Below are 6010 nucleotides of genomic sequence, written 5' to 3' on the forward strand. Positions count from 1 at the left end.
GAAGGTCATGTCAGAGAGAGAGCAATGGATAAAGAGAGAGAGAGAGAGGTAAACAGACACAAAGGGACAGAGAGAGAAATAGAACCCATTGTTCTTTATGGTTGTGAGGTCTGGGGTCTGCTCGCGATCAAGAATTCACAAAACGGGATAAACACCAAATTGGGACTCTGCATGCAGAATTCTGCAAAAATATCCTCAGTGTACAACGTAAAACAACAAATCATGCATTAAGAGCAGAATTAGGCTGATACACGTTAATTATCAAAATCCAGCCATTATATTCTACAACCACCTAAAAGGAAGCAATTCCCAAACCTTCCATAACAAAGCCATCACCTACAGAGAGATGAACCTGGAGAAGAGTCCCCTAAGCAAGCTGGTCCTGGGGCTCTGTTCACCAACACAAACACACCCCACAGAGCCCCAGGACAGCAACAGAATTAGACCCAACCAAATCATGAGAAAACAAAAAGATAATTACTTTACCAAATGGAAAGAATATTTTAAAAAACAGAGCCAACTAGAATGCTATTTGGCCCTAAACAGAGAGTGCACAGTGAAAGAATACCTGACCACTGTGACTGACCCAAAATTAAAGAAAGCTTTGACTATGTAGAGACTCAGTGAGCATAGCCTTGCTACTGACAAAGGCTGACGTAGGCAGACCTGGCTCTCAAGAGAAGACAGGATATGTGCACACTGCCCACAAAATGAGTTGTAAACTGAGCTGTACTTCCTAACCTCCTGCCCAATGTATGACCATACCAGAGCCATATTTCCCTCAGATTATACAGATCCACAAAGAATTTGATAACAAATCCAATTTTGATAAACTCCAATATCTATTGGGTGAAATACCACAGTGTGCCACCACAGCAGCAATATTTGTGACCTGATGCCACAAGAAAAGGGCAACCTGTGAAGAACAAACACCATTGTAAATACAATCCATATTTATGCTTATTTATTTTCCCTTTTGTTCAAGCAACAGGTGTTTATTGCAAAGGATCACAGGAGGCAGGCAGAAGGTCATACACAGGCAACAGTACAGGCAGGGAAAAGGCTAGTAACGTCATCCGGGAGACCATGCAATAGGTAGATAACAGGAAATCTGATAGGCTAAAGTACAGGCAGGGAATAGGCAAAAGACGTTGTTAGTGAGGAAGGCAAAAACTATCATACACAGGAGGATTAAATCCACAGGAAAACCTGCGATCCGAACAGAAGTCTGTCACAAAACAAACAATATCTCACAGTGACGGGGTGCAAAGAACTGAACTAAATAGTGTGTGATAATGACAGACAGGTGTGTGAACAGGTGATCAGAATGCAGGTGATTGGGATCTGGAGAGTGAGCTGTGTTCAGGGGATCTACGTGTTGGAAGCAGACGTTACAACATGAAGCAAGGATACTGCAATGGGTGCGTGTTGGTGGCAGGGGAGTCAGGCGCAGGAGAACGAACTTGGTAAAAACTGAGTTGTTTAATAAATGCTGATAAAACTACAAAAACCACAATGTACAAAAGTGTAACAAAAGTGGGAACAAAACCCATCGCACACCAACATGATACATGCACAATCACATACAATCAAACAATCACCGACAAGGACATGAGGGGAAACAGGGGGTTAAATACACAACATGTAATTTATGGGATTGGAACCAGGTGTGATCAAGACAAGACAAAACCAATGGAAAATGACAAATGGATCAGTGATGGCTAGAAGGCCGGTGACGTCGACCGCGGAACACCGCCCAAACAAGGAGAGGGCGGAAGTCGTGACAGATATGAATATTCTTGATACCATTTGAAAGGAAACACTTTGAAGTTTGTGGTACATTTTTTTTGTACCATTATCTTTGATGCAAGAGATGCAAGAGAGGCCATAATGTATTATTCCAGCCTAGGCACAATTGAGATTTTGGCCACTAGATGGCAGCAGTGTATGTGCAAAGTTTTAGACTGATCCAATGTTCAAAATGTTGTATCAAGTCTGCCCAAATGTGCCTAATTGGTTAATTAATAACTTTTCAAGTTCATAACTGTGCACTTTCCTTAACTTCTCGCGGCGAGCCATCCCGGATCCGGGATCGTGAATACAGCCTCAAGCTCATTACCATAACGCAACGTTAACTATTCATGAAAATCGCAAATGAAATTAAATCAATATGCTAGCTCTCAAGCTTAGCCTTTTTTTAACAACACTGTCATCTCAGATTTTCGAAAAATATGCTTCTCAACCATAGCAAAAATAGCATTTGTGTAACAGTATTGATAGCTATTGATAGCTAGCATTAGCATTTAGCGTTAGCATCAGCAGGCAACATTTTCACAAAAACCAGAAAACCATTCAAATAAATATTTTACCTTTGAAGAACTTCGGATGTTTTCAATGAGGAGAATCTCAGTTAAATAGCAAATGTTCAGTTTTCCTGAAAGATTATTTGTGCAGTAGAAATCGCTCCATTTTGGTGCGTCACGTTTGGCTACCAAAAAAAAACGAAAATTCAGTTATCCAAACGCCAAACTTTTTTCCAAATGAACTCCATAATATCGACTGAAACATGGCAAACATTGTTTAGAACCAATCCTCATGGTGTTTTTCACATATCTCTTCGATGATATATGGTTTGTGGAAGTGTCCTTTCCCCTCTGAATCGCATGGCAAAATGCATGCAGCTGAAGATTACGCAACAATTTAGACAAAGGAAACCGGGCGGATCCCTGGCAAATGTAGTCTCTTATGGCCAATCTTCCAATGATATGCCTACAAATACGTCACAATGCTGCAGACATCTTGGACGAACGTCAGAGAGCTTAGGTTCATTCATCACACATTCACAGTCATATAAGGAAACAGAGCCTCAAAAATTCTGCTCATTTCCTGTTTGAGGTTTCATCTTGGTTTCGCCTGTAGCATGAGTTCTGTGGCACTCACAGATAATATCCTTGCAGTTTTGAAAACGTCAAAGTGTTGTCTTTCCAAAGCTGCCAATTATATGCATAGTCGAGCATCGTTTCGTGACAAAATATTGAGCTTAAAACGGGCAGGTTTTTTTTATCCAAAAATGACGTAGCGCCCCCATAGTTTGAAGAGGTTAAACAATAGCATGGTATTCTTTCATTGTAATAGCTACTGTAAATTGGACAGTGCAGTTAGATTAACAAGAATTTAAGCTTTCTGCCAATATCAGATGTGTCTATGTCCTGGGAAATTTTCTTGTTACTTACAACCTCATGCTAATCGCATTAGCGCACATTAGCTCAACCGTCCCAGTCCTGTAGTGTAGCATCCGCATAATTTGACCACTTCTGTATTGAGCGAGTCACTGGTACTTCCTGCTTTAGTTTTAGCTTGTAAGCAGGAATCAGGAGGATAGAATTATGGTCAGATTTGTCCAATGGAGGGCAAGGGAGAGCTTTGTATGCTTCTCTGTGTGTGGAGTAAAGGTGGTCTAGGATTGTTTTTTCTTTGGTTGCACATGTGACATGCTGGTAAAAATTAGGTAAAACTGATTTAAGTTTGCCTGTAATAAAGTCCCCGGCCACTAGGATCGCCGTTTCTGGGTGAGCATTTTCTTGTTTGCTTATGGCCTTATGGAGTTGATTGAGAGCGGTCTTAGTGCCAGCTTCGTTCTGTGATGGTAAATAGAAGGCTACGAATTGGCTTCACTCTGAGAGAAGGGCAGCCTGACAAAAGGAGAGGAAGGTGGTTCAAGCACTTTCTGTTTTTGATTAAACTGTGTCACCTCCCAGAAGTACAAACAAAACATATAGTGCATGCTTCCACTGAAATGGTAGCGTGCTATTCAGCAGCTGAAGAGGAGGAGAGGAGAGGAGGAGAGAGGAGAGGAGGAGAGGAGGAGAGGGGGGAGAGGAGAGGAGAGGAGAGGTAGGGGAGGAGAGGGGTAAGGAGAGGAGAGGAGAGGAGAGAAGAGGAGAGGAGGGGAGGAGAGGAGAGGAGAGGAGAGGAGAGGAGGAGAGGGGAGGAGAGGGGAGGAGGAGAGGAGAGGAGAGGAGAGGAGAGGAGAGGAGGGGAGGGAGAGGAGAGGAGAGGAGGGGAGGGGAGGGAAGAGGAGGGGAGGGAAGAGGAGAGGAGAGATGAGAGGAGGAGAGAAGAGGAGAGGTGAGGAGAGAAGAGAAGAGGAGGAGAGAGGACAGGAAGGGAGGAGAGGAGAGGAGGGGAGGAGCGGGGTGAGGAGAGGAGAGAAGAGGAGGGGAGGGGAGGGAAGAGGAGAGGAGAGAAGAGGGGGCAGGAGAGGGGAGAGGAGGGGAGGAAAGAGAAGAGGAGGGGAGAGAAGAGAAGGGGAGAGAAGAGAAGAGTAGGGGAGAGGAGGGGAGAGGAGAGAAGAGGAGGCAGGAGAGAGGAGAGGAGGGGAGGAAAGAGAAGAGGAGGGGAGAGAAGAGAAGGGGAGAGAAGAGAAAAGGAGGTGAGAGGCACATTCAGTGTTGACCTGGTTTGACTTCTGCTCCATCCACCTCATAAACAAACCTGTCATGATCTCAGGGGTAGCAGACTGAGCTGTTAGAACTGGCAACCCAGTGACCGCCCAGGCTTCGTTCGTGCTGTAGCCCTGGAGCCACTCTGCATGGGGAATGAGGGAACAAAAGAAAGGAGGAGAGGAGGGAGGGAGAGGGAAGAAACCCAAAGACAGCCCAGGGAGGGCCAGCCAAATTACAAATCACTTCATTGTAACTAGAAAGGATGGATGGACGCAGTCTAGGCACACAGCTGCTTCGCAGCTTTTCAACTCTTCAATGGACAGGAGTTTAGTTCCACTTCAAAACAATATAGTGGGATGACGTTGGTGGATGAAGGTTACGTCAAACCTCCAGTGCCTACTGGTGGAGAATCCCATGGAATAGCTGTGATTTTACACACATTTCAACTTGGTTATTATACCTTCAACACATGTCCTCTCCAGCCATAGGATATGAGACCACAGTGCCATTGTGGAGGCAAATTGATAATTACCAGATGGCCATGTCAGCAGAAGCTTTATACAGGTACAATAACTGTTTTCCGTTTGATCAATGGCTAGGGTTCAAGTTATGGTTCAATAGTCCCAACCAAAGGACACGTGTGGCTAGAAAGGGGCCTTTCTAGAATGGCCAGATAGTGACACCAGAGACAGAATGTTCCCATGCAGGTGAAGTCCCAGACTACAGGACTCCAGAACACTAAGCCTGGATGACAGTGATGACTAAACAGCGCCAGTCAGTCTGAACGGCAGGACAGGGCAATGCCCTCTCATCTGGTACCCGCTAAGAGATTACCATGGGTGTCAGACTCGCACAGTCACCAAGTCATGATGCGGTCACCAAGTTAGACAGAGATGGACACACACACACACAAACACACCACACAGATGCTGGACACTTACAAAACACCAAGAAATATTTACACAATCAATTAAATGGATGTGTTATTGGAAGTATGGTAAGGTATGGGACCAGAGGCTATCTGGACAGTTTAGTGGTGGACAGGAAGAGATGCCAGAGAGAACAACTGTTGGCTTCTTCCACCCAGTACTCCTCTGGTTTATTGTGTCTCATAAAAGGCCTCCACATGATGACAGCACATGTGGGCCAGATCACATTAAGGTATGGCCAGAGTAGAGGTAAGGGAGAGGGGAGAGTGTGAAGTTTGATCTTGTCCTGTTCCTAAAGTGAAAACATTCTCAGAATATCATTCTGAGCCAATGGCTTCATCCAGCCTGGTCTCATAGACTAGACGTAAATCTGGGACAGTAAACGTAAGTCCGGGACACTCAAACTAGTATGATATGTTATTTTTGTCATGGTAACATAAGACAGGTGGTTACTTAAGGCAATAGGTTGCGCGTTTGAATCTCATCATGGACAAGTTTAAAATTGTAGCTAATTAGCTACTTTTCAACTACTTACTATTTTTGAGCTACTTTGCAACTACTTAGCGTATCAGCTAACTCTTCGCCTAACCCTAGCCGTAACAATTTGAGCTAACCCTTCCCCTAACCTTAACCCTT

The sequence above is a fragment of the Oncorhynchus keta genome, chromosome 19 (genome assembly GCF_023373465.1).
Source record: "Oncorhynchus keta strain PuntledgeMale-10-30-2019 chromosome 19, Oket_V2, whole genome shotgun sequence".
NCBI lineage: Eukaryota > Metazoa > Chordata > Actinopteri > Salmoniformes > Salmonidae > Oncorhynchus > Oncorhynchus keta.